Source organism: Antennarius striatus, chromosome 5, assembly GCF_040054535.1.
Source record: "Antennarius striatus isolate MH-2024 chromosome 5, ASM4005453v1, whole genome shotgun sequence".
In the NCBI taxonomy this organism is placed as follows: domain Eukaryota; kingdom Metazoa; phylum Chordata; class Actinopteri; order Lophiiformes; family Antennariidae; genus Antennarius; species Antennarius striatus.
In genome coordinates, this window is record NC_090780.1 from 21,093,026 (window position 1) to 21,110,000 (window position 16,975).

Genomic DNA, 16,975 nt, shown 5'->3' on the forward strand with positions numbered 1-16,975 from the left:
GGGAGAAAGGGAAAGAGTTTAACGTGATGAAGAGTAGGCGAAGGATCAGGATGTAGAATAGGAAATAAAAGGCAGAATAACACACAGGGAGTGATAAAGAGAAAGCAAAGGAGTGATACAAGGAGGACCGAACCGCTGCTGAAAAAGAGAGTGAGGGCAAAATTGAATTGTAGATTGAGGGAGCCTCTCCTCCCTCTTTCCCTCCCTCTTTTATTTATCTCATGTGAAGCCACGCCTCCCTCTTTTCACTTGTCAGTGCATCTATAACAGTGAGCTGTCTGCACCGGTTCGTGTGGGGGGTGAGACGAGCTCCTCACTCCGCCGGCACAGGGGGACTGGATCTGGATCCGGATGTACTGGACAACCCAGAACAGGTGTGTGGGTTATTGTTCCTGTGTGTGTGTGTGTGTGTGTGTGTGTGTGTGTGTGTGTGTGTGTGAATGCTCGTTCCTGTACTGGACTTCCTTCCAGAGTGTATCTGAAAGGCACGGTGCCGGAGCTTTGCCCTAGTTTACACTTGAATGCTCTGATCCGGTCGTTTTTTTTATGCCTCTGAGATATTTGTGCACGTAGCCGTTGATGTTTCATCAGGGTTATGAGAGGTACGATGTCTCATTCATTCAACGGACTCTTCACAGTGTGTGTGTGTGTGTGTGTGTGTGTGTGTTGCTTTGGATACAAGAAGCAGCATTCAGAAGAGCTGCTGTTTGTCTACTGGAACAAGTTGGTAGTTGTTGTTTTTTTGTGACTGGAGGCATTTGACATGAGGTGCACCTCCATTTTTTGGGGGGGGTCTGTAATATAAGTCATCACGTTTCTGCATGCGTTCCAGTCCGAGAGTCATTATGTTGTGATTGTTTTCCAAGTCTAGAAGAAAGAATTTAGTACAGCGTTCACCGGTCTTGGTGTTGAATCCAGTTTATGATGATGTGATGACATCTTTATCCATCTGTTTCAGTGTTCTGGAACATTATTATCCCAGCAGTGCTTTACATTTACTCTGCTGAATATGATCCTGTTGCTGAAAAGCGTACGGGGGATTTCAAATTAAAAAAACAATTACAACTGTGAAAATAAGACACTCTCCAAAGATGATTTTATTTCATGCCTGCTTGTCCTGTGTGTGTGTGTGTGTGTGTGTGTGTGGGGAGGGGGGTCATTTTTAGATCTCAGGGAGGTTTCCATCAGGCAGTGAGGCTTTCAACAGTCGCCATTTCAACAGTTGCTGTCACTGCCACTCCTATAGAAGCACAGAAGCACGCACAGCTTTAGTGTCGGTGCAAGTGAATGTACTCAGTGTCAGTGTTTTGTCAATATCTGTATGGGTCAAAAGGCTGTGTCATCACCAAGCGGCGGTGGTGGTAAGAGCAGCAAAGTGGAGGCAGGTCCAAGCGCTGACCTAAAGGCTGAAATATTTATGACCGAGACAGCTGAACGGCCCCGTGCTGTTTGCAGTGATATGGGTGGATGGGTGAACAAATGCGAGGATGGAAGGATGAATGGAAAGTGAAGAAGCTTCAGAGATCTGTTCTTTAAGCATTCATTATTTATGGTGATGCACTCTGCCATGGAAGCCCTGAGCCCCCTCATCAACTGGCCTCCTTTCTCACCAGGAAGGAAGGAAGAAGGAGAAGAAGAAGTGCTCCTGCTTGGTCTACCTGTCAGTTAGACCCTGCATGTGTTAGGATGAGAGCCGCATGCTGCACACTTCACACACACACACACACACACACACACAAAGACATGCATCTAACTGAGTGCCGTGGAGCCGCGTTCATACGTAATCCAGATTCATAATTGCACAAACAAGCTGTAATGATTACGATCGCAAAAGTAATGGGACGTGTCGACAAAATCACACGGTATTAACCCCAACCACACAAAAGATGCACTCACACTCACAGGGAAATACACGCACGCACATACACACACACACACACACACACACACACACACATTCACACACACCATTTTCTGTTGCTCACATCTTTTTAAGAGTTCCTATTGTTCTTCCTCATTTGTTAGCACGCTTTTTTCTAAGACACATATACGTCACACACACACACACACACACACACACACACACACACACACACACACACACACACACACACACACACACACACTGTCAGTGGGAGTGACGACCTTGAGACCTGTTGATGTTGTTTGCAGCAGCCGTGCTGTGAATACATAGGAGGCCATGTGGGACTCCCGGCGAAAATGTGGCGCTTGACATGCTGTTTGTAAAAATGCCTGTGAAATGAGCAGGCGGCCCGGCGACGGCGTTGAAGGGAGCCACCAGTATGAATATGTATTTTATGCTAATGCTGCACGCAGAGGCTGTTGACTCAAGCTGTTGATGAAGGCAGAGGACGCGTTCCCCCGGCGCCACTTAAGAGGCACTGCTATCGACGAAGCGATTGTCATCGTTGCTGCATCCCTTTGCCAGGGTAGTGTGTGTGTGTGTGTGTGTGTGTGTGTGTGTTGGGGGGGGTTAGGGTGGTGGGGGGCACCGTGGTGACAGGTGGTGGATATCAGTGACTGCAGCCAAGGTGACACCGCCTTATGGTCTCTGTGGGCCTGAAGGCAGCCAGACCAGTGTCACAGTCTGCTCATTTTACCACTGCCCTGACCTTTCGTGGTTAGACATCACAAGGTTATATTTGTGGGTCCTAAAGATGATGCTTTTAGCTACGGCTTCTTGTCGTCCTTCCAAATGTTACCATTCAATCATTTCTATTTTAATTTGGCCAAGACAAAAAAACAAAAAAAACAAAAACAAGCTGAACTGTCACCAAATATCTTCAAGTTACTTGATATGGAAAAGCTGTCATAACAAAAAAGGGACAATGTGCTAAAAGCTGAGGAAAAACATGTCTTTCTAATACATCTTGAAGCGATTGCATCTGTTCCTGTGTCTACCGTTGACAAGGGTTTCGTATCAATCTTCCGCCGACAGCTGCGTGGCTTCACTCCGCCAGAAAGACGCGGAAAAAGTAAAGAAAAGTGAGACTTCAAGGTTGTGCATGCCTGCAATGTTTTTTAAAAAAACCCAACAATCTAAGGTGAGACCCGGCAACTTAACGTTAGAATATATGGGTCTCAATAATGATGTGATTTCATGCTTGGATAGATATTTATCTGAATGGATTGCACCCATTTAGAGAGCAAGCCCGCTCCAAGTCAAAGTTAATTTAGCAGATATTTCAGCTTAAAAGTTGGAAACATAACCGCGGTTTTATTACATATTCATTCACACATGAGGTGCCTGTATAGAATACATTAAAAACTCGTCTGACAGTGAGCAGCGTTCACATGCTTCCTCTCCGGGTCCTCCTTCATCTGTATGCATGAGATGCAGCGAACGGGTCCTGCGATGAGGCGGCATCCTGAGATCTGCACGTAAATCTCTTCTCTGCTGCTCCTGGTGGCTCTAATGATGGAGAGGGACTCCTTGATGACAACGCTCAAACGCTCCTCTCCCATCGGCGGGGCGGATTGGTGGGGGAGAAGGAGTCTCCGACTGATAGGAACAAATAAGGAGATGAACGTTGTTGTGTGTTCAAACACGCGTGATCCTCTGGTTGACGCTTGCGTGTCGGGTTTCTCTCGCTGCGACTTCAGCGTGTGATTTCCCACACTCGTGTTTGGAGTGCAATCAGATTTCAATCTGTCCATGTATGGCTGAGCTGCTGTGGTTCAGGTGCCCCCACGGGGAAATGTAATTACACCCTGCAGGCCACAGGGTACCGGCTTCACGGCCCTATCTATCTCAGGAGGGGACGGCAGCTAGGGGCCCTTTTCTCAGTTGCGTTATCAAACAGCAGGTCACTGAAGCCCTCCTCATATCTCCAATATTGGCATTCACTTTGCACATTTTGCTGTTAGCTGCGGCTTTTTCTTGCAACACTTTTGCATTGAATTAACCTACTGAGAGCGGGTGTTTTTATCGATTGATCTGCTGCATATGTCTGTCAACGCGTCTGACTGAGGTGTGCGCGGAGATGATGTCCATTAGAAAGGAAAACACACCACACTCTCACAGATTTCAGCAAACAATCAATGAGAGCACTCACATAACGGTGGCCTAAGTGGTAAATTGATGTTACGATTAAACGGAATACAGGATGCAGCGGTGATGGTACGATGACACGGTAACCCACACAAAAGAAAACAGATTATTTTCTATTCTGGAATTTCTTCTCTTTGAGGCTCTCAAAGATAAGAATGGATTATTTATGGTAAATAAAGAAAAAGGACAGGAAACAAGAAAAGTAGAGCTGTGACTAATTTAACACATCACCACAGGATAATGGGAGACAAGGCTAAAACTGGGACGGGAAATTTTTACCAGCGGCGGGGAACGCCAAAATGACTGACTGAGTTACAAATGTTAGCTTCTGTCGTTTATTTCATCAAGATTTACCTTTTGCCAAAACACTTCTGTCATTTCCATTTTCCTTGATTTGTTGCGCTCCGACTCTACCTTAATCTCTGTCTTTTCTCACCATCGCCCTCCCTCCATCCGCGTGCAACCTATCGAACCCCCCCCCCCAAATCCACGCCTCCATCCCTCTCCTTCATTCCTCTCCCTCAGGGTGGAGCAGCCATTGTTGTGTCTAATAAGGTTCATGGAATTACAGATCTCTGAAATTGGATTTTCTTACCCTCACCAAAACAGTGGGATTACAGGTTTAATACTGGGGGGGGGATTGGGTCACAACTGACCTGTGACTGAACTGTTTTGGTTTTTTTTGTCTCTGCACCCTCAAGGAGGGCAAACGAAGAAATTTGTGCACCGACAGAGAGGCAGGATGATTACCTCCATTTCTCTATGCAATGAAACTGAGTTTTATTTGGTTTGTTTCTCCCGAGTCGACCTCCTCCGCCTGTCCTCACAACTTTTGACTGCGTTTGATCTAATTCTAATCTGATGACTCTTTTGATCTTCCTCACCTGACAGACCCCAGATTTCTACATTCAGACTATCTTAATTCATCCTAATCCTCACAATCTGACTTCTTCTAAGGCAGCTGATTCTGAGGTGATGTGCAGGGATTTGGACCATCAACCCACTGCTTATGTTTAATGACCTGTGGGATTCCTTCGCCAACCTTTTAAAAAATCCCTCTCTCCACAAAAGAGGCTATACTTCATCGCAAATCCAGATCAATTTCATCCTTATTGTTCAGAGGTGAGTTCACATTAACTAAACCGGGAATGAAAGAGTAACAGAAGAAAATGAGGAGTGATGGCTGAAAACACCAGAGACGGGCAGCGTGGAGGTGTCGGGCGGGAAGGTAATACTTGTTAGGAGTGGTCCACAGAGGTAGCTTAGTGAAATCTTAATTGGGGGAGAGACGGGCTGGGAATGAAGGATCAATCAGGGCAGAGCCGGGGTTCCAGCCCACTGGAATCAATCAGCCTCCTTCCCAGCGGAGAGAACACAGCCGATGAAAAGAAGCGGCGTTCAGCTCCCACTCATTTACCCTCTTGGTCAAACTCCATCAGGATCAAAAAGAAGACACCTCTTCCAGCTCATCTCGGTCAAAAGCGGACTGAGTTGCCTTGTTGTTGTGGCCGCGTTACTGGAATGCCTCAAAATGCCTTCACAGCTTTCGTGTAACTCAGACAGGAGATGATTGCATCTAATAAAGCATGATTTATTAAAACACCTTTACTGAAAGGAATATTAAATGAACCCCCAGAGTATTTTTACTCTGTCGCTAAAAATAGTTAGTTTCACCTCTTTTTCATCTTCCCTTTGCCTTGGTAATAACCATCTTTCTGCCCTGTCACTTTCTGATGTATCATCCTCTTACTCACATCAAGGACAAGGCCAGGTGTCGCATTTTCTCTCGGCTGCCACGCTTGTCACACCGCCTTGTCGCCAGACTGCCTGTTTCTTCCCTCCTGCCCATCTCTGCTTATTTATTTTAAATATATCACACCTTTATTTTTGCATCCAAAAAGGAAACTAAATCACTTTTACCATTTGCAGCTTGCGGTGTTTGTGAATAACGCAACTTTCAATTTGTCATGAATCCACTTAGTACGCTGTGTCCTTGGCTGCAGCGCGTCACCTGTGTGTAAAGCTCTGTAGGAATACGCTTCACAGAGCAAAGCTGCTCCTTGACAGAGGTTTTTAGCTTCTTTTTTATCGCTCCAGATGGATGCTTAGACAGATGGACGGGCACAGATGAGCGGTCTCGCATCTATTTGATGCCCGTGAGTGACCAGCAGAGCTGGATGAAGTCAGAGATCCATTCTTGCATTAATGTATTTGTGGATTTTCTTCAAGCTTGTCCAGTTTATTCTTTGTTGCATTTGTTTGTGCAGCACCAAACTGTTTGGTGCAAAGAATTTCACCAAAGACCACCTGAGAAATCAGCAGAGAGGACGACCAAGATTTCACTGAGTGGTTATGGAAGTACCGAAGCTGGCTTGACTGGATTTAGATGTTTACATGCTGGACACCGACATGAGGACATGAATCAGACAGCTCCACTTCTGTCAACACGACTTCACAGGCAGACGCAGAACAAGGCCTTGCAGCTTATAACATCACAACAAGAGGCTGTTGTAGACGTAAAGACAGACAGCAGTTTGATGGAATGAGCTGCGTGAAAACAGACGTTTTTCTGAACCTCGGCTGCTGCACAAACCTGGTTTAAAGCGGCGCGAGGATTTTCTTGCACGTCTGACTGAAAACGAGCAGAGCAGCGGAATAAAAACTCAAACGGATACTTAATTATTATTATTATTATTACTAAAAATATGCAATAAAATTTTAGATAATTACGCTACAAATTTCAAATAGTGTTCACACTATTATTGCTGGCAGAGGTCTAATTAAACAACCTCACAGTCCTTTCACTTTAACATGCATGCGGTGTGAATGTTGTGACACTGCCTTTAGGGTTGTTTGCTGCCATGTCCTACGGTTTGTGTCAGTGTTGTTTCCTGAAACAGATGTGTCACCGTCCTCGGGGTATGTGGGAGGGAAGAACGGGGCCTGGGAGTGTCATCTAGGCTCAGAATAGCAAATGTGGTGTCTCAGACGATAAGGCCAGCATCGGGCGGGGGTTGGAAGAGCCAGAATGTGTATATCTTATTAAAAAAAAAAACAGATTTAGGTTTCGGGGTTCCTGAATGGACGTGCATCGGTTCCAAACATTCATTCTGCTCTCACTGTTTGTTTACTTGCAGAATTTGCCTGATTTCTCAGAGAGAGGAAACGAGAGACGGCTCATTTAGAAGAAGAAGGTAAGGCTGCTCACCCTTTTCAAACGGGCCGTCTTGTTTCCATCGCGGACGCATCAGTAAAGTCTGCTTGTAATTGCACCGACGGTCATGCACGCATCGCTGGAATCAAAGTGGCCTGCTCTGCAAAGTTCGACCTCTGTGGTGCCGTCTGCCCAACCCTCCACCTCTCTGGGTGGCACCTCTGAGCAGACGGCTCCTAATTATTGAGGAAAGACCAAACAGGCAACAGTAACGTCTATCTGTATTTACTGTGGTGGGAAATGTTTGTTGTTTTTCCATTCATCGAAACCTTGCACTGCTTCCATTAGCCTCAGAATCACATCACATCATTGGACCTGCATGACACTGATTTACATTTCATCCTACACAATGAAGAACGGTGGCCACGCTGATAGAGATTGAACAAACAGAGCTGTGGGTAATGCGGTTGTGCACCACGGATGCCCCTCCTGTCACCATCAGTCCAAATGACAATTTTGTATAGAAAAGAGACAGAAAGGAAGAGAGTGGGTGTGAAGAGAAGCTGAGAGAAATAATCAGGAGCTTTAATGAGTGAGTTACAGCCCTTAGAACTGTCAAATCAACCACTGAAAATTGCCTCACCCCCTGTAGCTTTCAGCTTTTAACTGGATTCATGTCTCTACTAAACAAGCAATGATTATATGGGCAATGCTCTAAATAAGTTAGAAAAAAAAAAGAAAAAAACATCAAGCCTTTAAAAACGCCAAAAGATCTACGTGATACAGACACATCGCCATTGCGATGTCGCTAATTTTGTGTGGGACGTTTAACAGTAACACGCCGCTGTTGCTGTGATCAGCATCATCCTGTGCCAACAGTTGGATGGCTGCAGAGGAAACAGCTCCGCACATGTGGGCACATTAGGTACACAGCTGTGCACAGCCGACTCATTATCACTTGCAAAAACATCGGTATGTGACTATAATCAGCTCTCCTAATGATTAACAAACCATCGCTACTAACTACTCTTAATATAGCCACGAATGGTTTCAGCTTTTTGTTCCTCTCGCCTGGGATCCAAAACTTTGCTTCACGGCACATTTGAGGGAGATCACCTTTTCTTCTCGTCTCGGTGCGACTACCGGCGGCAGACAGGTGAATGATGCCCCTTTGGTAAGCCATTCTGTTTGAGGATTGATCTCCCCTTTGAAAATCCCAGCATGAGGACAGCTTTCGCCTCTCTATTTTTCTTTCGCTGGCAGAAGGGGGCCTTTGGCGGGATAAAAAAACCAGAAAAGTCTTCAAGAGAAACTCTTCAAAGGTGCGGTTTATCCGCCCGGTGAAGACCTCATCAATTCAGCTTTCCTCTCTCAAACCACGACGCCTTCCACAGAGTGTGTTGTTTACGGATGGAGCTATGTGATATTTCTTCTTTATTGTTTGCAGCTGGTTGCATAGGGCGCTTTTTAAAAAAAAAAAAAAAAATCTTCTGAGTGACAAGGGGATATTTTCCTTTTATCACTTTGTGGGGGATTAGCAGATTGTTGGTGGCAATTTCTCATCATAGTGTTTCATCACGTCCTCCCTGGGGTATCTGATGCTCATTGCTGGAGCACTTTCCTTACTCATTTTCTACATAAGCAAGGCAGGAACTGCCAGCTTGGGTCTGCACCCCGGCCTGCCTTCTGTCCACTCATTAAAAGTCAAATATTAAAGTGGGCTGTTGTGAGCTCAGCCTAATTGATTCTTTCCACTGGGTACACACAGAATGGACTGACAGCAGGCGATACCAGGCTTTGTCAACATTGGGCATGCTGCCTGACGCTCAGGACGGCACCCCAATAAAAACCCCCTGTGCTGTTTGTGTGCCAACCTGCACCACCACACACTGAGAGGCCACTCAGCACATTGGCAACGCTTTATAGTAAGAACACAGAAGAAGCTCATGGTTTTGCTGTGTGTCAGCTCCCATCGGCGCTCCCATTTGTAAGGAAGTGGCGGCCTGTGACGAAAGTGTGTGTGTGTGTGTGTGTGTGTTTGAAGAAAAAAATCACTTTTGCCAATTGCATTGCCACTCAGCTAACATAAGCTATCTGGGGCAATGGCGCTGAAAAGAGGCTTCATCAGAATTCCACAAAAGACTCTCTTCTTCTCTTCGGCTCCGTTCCCCTGCTCTCCTGCTGTTACGATAATTGCTTTAATAGCTTTTAATCACAGCCGTGTTTAACAAGGAGCTTACCAAACACAGGATGACTCCGAGTATGTCATCGCTGCCCACCCTGTAGGTACTCAGGACATCTGCTGGAGATGGAGGCCTTCTGGTTTAAACGGGAAGTGTTTTACCCTCCCTTAGCCGTGAATTAAGGAGAATTAATTGAATCTCAACAGCGGTTAAATAATCCCTCTCTCCTCCATAGGCAGTGTGTCGCAATCCATCGCTTGTCTGCTTATCCTATGAATTTACTGGCTTTTTTATGCGTCTTGAATTTGCTGTACCCCCATTTGTTTTAAACGCTTTTCCAGTTCACACATAGACGGTGCCACAGTGGTCTTGGCTCATTAAGAGCGGACATTCATCCACAACACTTTTCTCATGAATCTGATTGACCTTTTGGCGCCATGTTATCCGCAGTAAAAGGTTATAGATGCCATTTAATCCTCCCGGGTTGAAAGGCTTGGTATATCTCCTGTCCCGTCTGATGCTCTATGCGATAGGAAGGTGTGATGGAGAGGTTTGAAAGTGTGTGTGTAGAGCTGAGGTGATGAAGGTCAGATGGCACAGTAATTACCTTATTGGCGAAATTGTGTCGCCCTCGGTTCCCTGACACACTACTAATTACAACACAACGGAGATAGACCTGATCAAGGTGCTCCAGCTAATTCACGTTTAATAGGAAAGAGAAGGGAGTGGACTGAGAAGGGGGGCGAGCCGAGAGATATTTTAAGATGAATAGAATCACTAAAGGTTCCTTTTCCCTCCTTTCCATCCCAGCGGTTGAATTTTGAAATTCACATTTCAGCACGACAGATTGGCGTTTAAAGCTCTGGCCGCTCTGGTAGCGAGCGCCGCTGAAAAAGTAATCAGCGACTTCTCCTCCGAGCACCGGGGCAGAGTTTCATTCCGGCTCTAATCCTGCCTGCTCCCTGCCGTAGCATCCAGAGGGTTCAGGGGCTGAGGCGGGGTCACGATCAACAACCAAGGGGGGGTTAGACAGCTGGTTATTTCTCTGACAGCAGCCTAATGGACGGCTAATGGGAGGGAGTGGAGCAGAGACTGTTGCTGCGACCTTGACATGAGACTGTGGAGGAATGAAGAGATGAGGAAAGGTAGAGGTTTGTAATGGATGCTGGCAGTCAGGTGGTTTAAATATGTCTGTCTTCTTTATTTGAGGGTTTGCGAGTCTCCTAGTTTAGTGTAGGAGGTGGTTGCGTGTGTCCGAATAAATGCTTAAACATTACTTTGAATTTTCTTCAAAGTTTACACTCCAAACTTTGTTGTTGGTTTTTTTTAATTATTACTGCTATTTCAGCTATTTCTCTTTTCTGAGGAAAATGCTGGAAGTATTTTTTCTGTGAAAGTGTTGATAAAGCGTTATGTTGGGTGGAGTAACTAACATTATCTGTTCATAACGGCCAGTTTTAGAAATCAATTTCAAAATTGTCATTATGTTACTGCCAGTGGGAGGTTAAACTTGAAAAATTAATTGCCAAATAAACCATGTTTTTGTCATTTTAGACCTAAATGTGGATTTTAAACCATTTTGTTTTGTGTCAGTAGCTCAAAACTTGTAAACACTGATGATGTTAAACTGATAATTCAATATTTCTTCCTCACACAGCCCAGATTGTATTAGCAGGTGCATTTTCTCTCATTTCAGCCGCTGTAAATGGATTCCATCACCACTGGCCTCTTCGCCTTTATGATGCTCCATTTTAATTACAGAAAATTTGAGCCACTAAATAAACAGCATTTTTCCTGGCACAGGGAGTATGCATTTTCCCTGGTGTGAGTGTGAGTGACCACACACTGGGTGTGTGAGCATGTTTTTCTCATTCCTCAGACGGTGATACAGATACAGGCCTTCAGGGACGGTCGGTGAGCATCATCAACATTAAAGGCAGCGCCGCCACCGCCTGATCAATCTGAGCGCTCATTAAAAGGCTGCCAAGCCCCGTTGCAACCTGATACAATATCAATACTCCAGCACCACAGAGAGACCTCCAGAGCTGTTAGGACAGCAGTTGGCAGTTTGGCTGTCATTACCGCATGGGCAGAATGCCAGAGACCCCCTTCGTGGGCCACTTAGGCTGCCCCCACGGTCCCACACACAGGTCAACATAGACAGATGGGCTGTCTGGGCAGTCGTCCCAGCGACGAGGCAGAGAGAGATGGAGACAGCCGGAGCTCTCTCACAATATGGAGGCAGAATGTGGGCTGCGTTCGGTTGCGTACGTGACTGCGGTTTCACCTGAGTCCCGTTTGGTAGCCGCGGGTGTTTTCTGTATCAGCCGACGACTGATAATTATAATGAGCATCGCGTTTTCTTTAAAACTGAACAAAAGACAAAGAGTTTGGTAAAAAAAAGTGATTTTGATCGATTTAAAAAACATTTTGGCACACATCCTGAGATTCCTCCTGAGCAAACCGCAAGCACAGAGTGGTGCTTTGGGGTGGGTTTGAGTAGAGCAATGGGGGCAATAGAAGTGTCCATACATAGAAAGCCTCTGTAATTGGGATCATTGTGCAGAGGTCTCTCCTCTGTGCTCCAGTCTTAACCCCTTGTGTGGTTCTGATTGGGGAGGGAGAGATCAATCTATGCATCCTCTAAACCCCCAGTAATCCTCTGACAAAAGGACCAGGAGAAAGCCATAAACCAAAGGTGGAGGGGGGGAGTGGGTTATGATGGAGAATGGGAGGAGTGACAAACTTAAGAAGTGGACATTGCCCCCTCCGGCCCCCAAAGGGTATGCTCTAACACCAGAGCGAGTAGTCCCCTCGGCCACGTTAAACCAGTTATTGTAAAGGATCCTTCTCTTGGAGAGCCATTGTTTTCCAGTCGAGTTAGAGAATCCCCCCCTCACCCCACCCCCCGTTTATCATAGTGATCACTTCTGCAGAAACTGAACTACAGCTTCCAGCCAATGTATTGATTTATCTGAGCTGACGGTAACTTACTCAGAGCGCAGCTGTTTTTCCACTGAAAGCTGAAACCGCATGTTTTCTTTAATTATTTCTAATCCCCCTGTCCCTGCAAACAGCATGCAAACAAAACACAACAAATGACAGCTTAAAACCCCTAAAAGAGTCCTGTTGAACATTGTTTGGAGGGATAATTGCAGATAAATGTCATCTCTTTCCCATTAATCTCACACTACAATGTCATGTAGGAGTCACTTGGCTGTGCCGGTGACTCGGTGAGGTAGGAAGGTCGGGGCAACAATTGGCCCTGGCTGATTTGTCTGTAATCCATTTAGCTGAGATGTGACACACTGTAGGGGGGTTTTTGCCTCTGGTCAATAAATGCCAATAGGAAACAGCCATCACTCGGTGGGCTGCCCTGTCCACCAGCTTGCTCACTTGTTTCAGCTGTCAACGTCTGTCTCAAAGGAGCTGGCAATTGTGCCGCTCTTTCGGACAACTCAACAAATGCTTTCCCATACCGCCCTCAATGGGGCAGGAAAGACAAGGGCACTTTGAGACTGCAAAGCAGCCGCGGTTCCCTCGGGCGTCTGAATAAACCCATCTGAAGTGAAGACGGCTACATATTTACAAAACACCATTGGCAGTTTGTCATTCTCTCAGCCCTAAACCCCTGGAGGTGGGGCTGTGGGGGGGGGTTGAGTCCAAGTCAGGGACAATCGGGGCTCTGTTTGTATTTTCCCCATCACCTCCGTGTTCCCTTTGGGCTCTCTTGGAGCGTACCGCCAGGGTGAAGAGGAGGAGGGGTAAATGCCATGACCCTGACTGAAAACCCCCCCGAAAACCTGCAGACCACCACGCTAGCACTACATGCCGCTGGGTTGCCACTGGAAACAGATACCAAGAGTGGATGAACAAGAAAGCCAGCATCTTCAGAGAGGAATCCAATCACTAAAATGTCCTTACCGCAGCAGGTTTTGACATTGTTATATATGCTGCGGCGGCAATCCATGCTCATTATGAGAAATATCTTCACCGAGTTAACCCAGAGGAGCTGAAAATTCAGGAATTCGCTGAATGATGCCCCGCCAGTGCTGCCGGGGCCAAATAGTTTCAGAACAATTCAACAAAATGATGCCGTTCATTTCCTCCAGATTCAGAGATAATTAGCTGTTGTTCGCTCCTTTTATGTCCCTTTGTTGAAGAGAGAAGTTTGAAGTCTGATACACAGAGTGGGAGTGATTGTGTGTCTGATTGTCGCTCTCTGCCTGTGTGTGTGTGTGCGTGTGTGTGCTTGTTTTTGTGTACATATATAGTCAAAAGAGCTAATATACAGTGTCTGCCAGAGTTCTTTGTTCTCCAACGAGAACGCGTCCTGACCGGGCCTTTTGTCTGAAATAGTGCCATAATACAGTATCAGCCTCTCTATTCCATCTCCTTTTTTCTTTTTTTAGTCCATTGCAAACCCAGGAAATTAAAACGCAGCTGTAAAAGCCTTCACTTGTCCGACAGGACTTCGCCACAACATTTCGGAATCTGGCTGCAGGGTCTTTTAGCGGGTTAACATCAGGGCTCTGTGTAAGTTAGTCTGGCGAAATCATCTCTTCATGGATAAAATATCGTCATAACATTAAGATTTAACTTGCTCCGAATGTGGTTGCTCAGTCCATGCCATTTAAAAGATGCTTTTTTTCCACCAAGACTGACCATAAAAAACAGTTTAACAAAGTATAGGTGGGTGTATCCAGAAAATTCACTCAATGACTGCTGGAAAAATATATCGAAAACAAATGAAGTGTAGTGTGTGTGTGTGTGTATGTGTGTGTATGTATGTGTGTGTGCAAGAACTTCCAGCCAGAACACATCACAGCCTCACCCTTTTTCTCAGCACTCTCATTGCAGGATTAATGATGTGTTACGCACTAAAATTACGCTCATTCATATTTCACTGTCCAGGAAGCACATTCCACACGGTATTAAAGGTTAGAGGAGAGTTTAATGTAGAAATGTGGTGGCAAACAGTGCAACAGTGACAGCAGAAAGAAATGTTTCTTAGCTCAGTCCCCTTATTGTAGCAGAAATTTCATTTTTTTAACCACACAGGTCCAAACAACACACTTTGTGTCGACGTATTCACAAAGGAAATTGCTGTGTAGGTTCTGGCTGTGTCTTTAAATTTCTGCAGAGTGCAAAGCTTATCTGAACCTGAGGGAAATCTAAATTAAATCTAGCCGGTGAATGGAATCAGCTTCCACATTATCTCTTGTCATTCTCAAATATTTAAGTTAGTTATCGGGCTGCAAAGGCTCATTTGTCAAAGGAATGTGCGGAGACTATTTTAAAAACGGAGCTGCTGAATATGAATTTAAGGTCATCGCTGAGGGAGCAAAGAGTTCTGGACCGTGCTGACCTGCTAAAAAGAGCTATTGTTTTAGAATGCCATCAAACCAATAATGTGGGACACGGCTGTGCTATCGGGATCCTGAAGGCACCTGTCATGTGGAGGCTGTCCTCTCCACAGGCAGCGTTGGTCGCTCGTTGAAAGAGCTTAAAGCTTTCTATTTTTACATCCGCTACCAAAGCAGGAACATTTTCACAGCACAGAGACGAGTAAAAGAGTAGGTGTTGAGATAGTTTATAGGCACACAAAGCATTTGAGAACAGGATGCAGTTTTTTTTTCTTTTGTTTTCGTAAGATACCCTTCATCTATCCATCACGGCAGTCTGTCACTAAGCTTAACCAAACATGTGGCCCTACCTGCATCTGTCCTCTAATTAGAGCGACTAAACTTCAAGAAGCTGCAAACATCAATTTTAAAAGCAGTATGAAAATAACGTCACGACGTGAAAGGCGTCCCTCACACTGTCAGACCCACTGAGAATTATCGGCAGGCTCAGTCATGGAGCTTTATAAGGATTTTTAGCTCATTATCTAGCTGTCCACTCTATAACTTCTACTGGTTTGCTGTTTCCTGCTCAACAGCGGACAGCAGCCAATTTTAGTGACCAGCTTCTGAACAGCATTTAGTCGCTAAAGGCCCAGATTTGTTGAAAAAAGACAGGTCAATTCACAAATTCAACATTAGATAATGATTCTGTTGCAGCTAGATGTGTTGATAAGTGACTGTTTCCCAACAAAGGCTTCACCAAATGTGTTTAATGAACAGGAAAAGCTCATAGAGGCCAATTTTGAAACACTTTTTCAATCGATCTTTGTTGTTATTTTGAGCACAAGATGAACAATTTCAGTGGCAGAGCAAAGATTCGCGAGCAGAAAACGATAGACGAGGGTCAGCAACACACCGCGGCTTCTTATTATCATGAAAAAGGCATTCCATACTGTATTGAGGACTGAACAAACCCTCCCTTTCTCTAACACGTACACCCAGGCATGCACACACACACACAAACATCTCTGCGAGTTATTCCCACATAGATGCACGCCATCGCATGGATTTGCATCTGAATGCAAACTTTTGTTGGTAAATTCAAGAGTCCTTGGAGATTTTCGACACTGTTCAGAACTAGGTGGACCAATGGGAACAAAGTCACACGTTAGCAAAGCCTTGCCAGCCTCAATTATGACCAAAGAGATCGGCTTGATGGTGTTGTAGTGGGCCGCATTCAGACCTGGATGTGTCTATTTAAATTTCCCTTCGTCCACTTCCTTTATGTCATTCCGCAATAGAATGCGGCAAATAGTGAATTCTTGCATGAAGAATGCAGGAGAGATTTGTAGGCTCTCTGCTAGCGCATTCTGTTTCATTCTCTATTTTATGTGGAGGCCTCGGTCTGTGAATCCAGTTTTCATGTTTGTGAGAAAGAAAAAAAAATCCATCTGCAATGGAGGAGCTCAGACTTTGTTCTCTCCGTACTCTTTGCCCAGAGGTTCTTTCCCCTGTCTTTTCCTCTCCGTTCCTTTCTTGAACGTCGGCGATAGCGAATCCAGGAGTCTCGGTTTACGCTTTGCGAGCTTTCATCTCTATACTTCACACGCATTATGAGACACAGCTGATTAAATTGCGAGTGTACAACATGACTCGTCCTCCTTCAATATGTACGGCACGTCTGTGTTTTTCCTGGGTTTTCTAATATTCTGCTTGTGTTTCTCGTCCTCTCGGGGGGCTGCAAGATTTGATGAATCACATTTTGCGCCTGTTTCAAAAGCCCAAGGTGATTTATTTATAAGGGAAAAGTACATTAATGCCTCGGCAAAGCCTTTGGAAGATTTATCAGTCCTTCTCTGAATGTCCTGACAGCCCTGCTTGAACTTGGAGATACTTAAAGTACAGATGTGTGTTGTCGGGCGTTGCAACTTATCTGCCTGTCGACCTGCTGTGTGTTTTCATCCCTCTCACCATCGTGCCCATGCTGCGACATGACCAGCTCTGTTTTCACCGTATTTATAATTCACTCTTCTCAATAAAAGATGGATGGCATTAAGTTTTTATCTGGTGATGCAGTTCTGCTGTCTCTCGGAGCCACTTTACAAGCTAATGACCGAAGAGCAAAACTTTCCTCTCTCGCTCTGACTTCCAGGCATCCTTTGCTGTTAGTGTGTCCATTGATGATCCTCGTTCCTCAAACATGCTTTTCAAAGCGTATTCC

The 16,975-nt window shown here is 45.3% G+C and overlaps 1 protein-coding gene across 2 annotated transcripts in view; it reads left to right on the plus strand.

Moving 5' to 3' along the window:
- Positions 1-283: 283 nt before the first annotated feature.
- sulf2a (sulfatase 2a) overlaps positions 284-16,975 on the plus strand; it is a 29,675-nt gene continuing 12,983 nt past the window's right edge. For both annotated transcript variants that reach the window (XM_068315051.1, XM_068315052.1), the window contains exons 1-2: positions 284-374; positions 7,210-7,266. The gene's annotated coding sequence lies outside the window, so the exon portion shown is untranslated. The remainder of the gene's footprint in view (positions 375-7,209; positions 7,267-16,975) is intronic.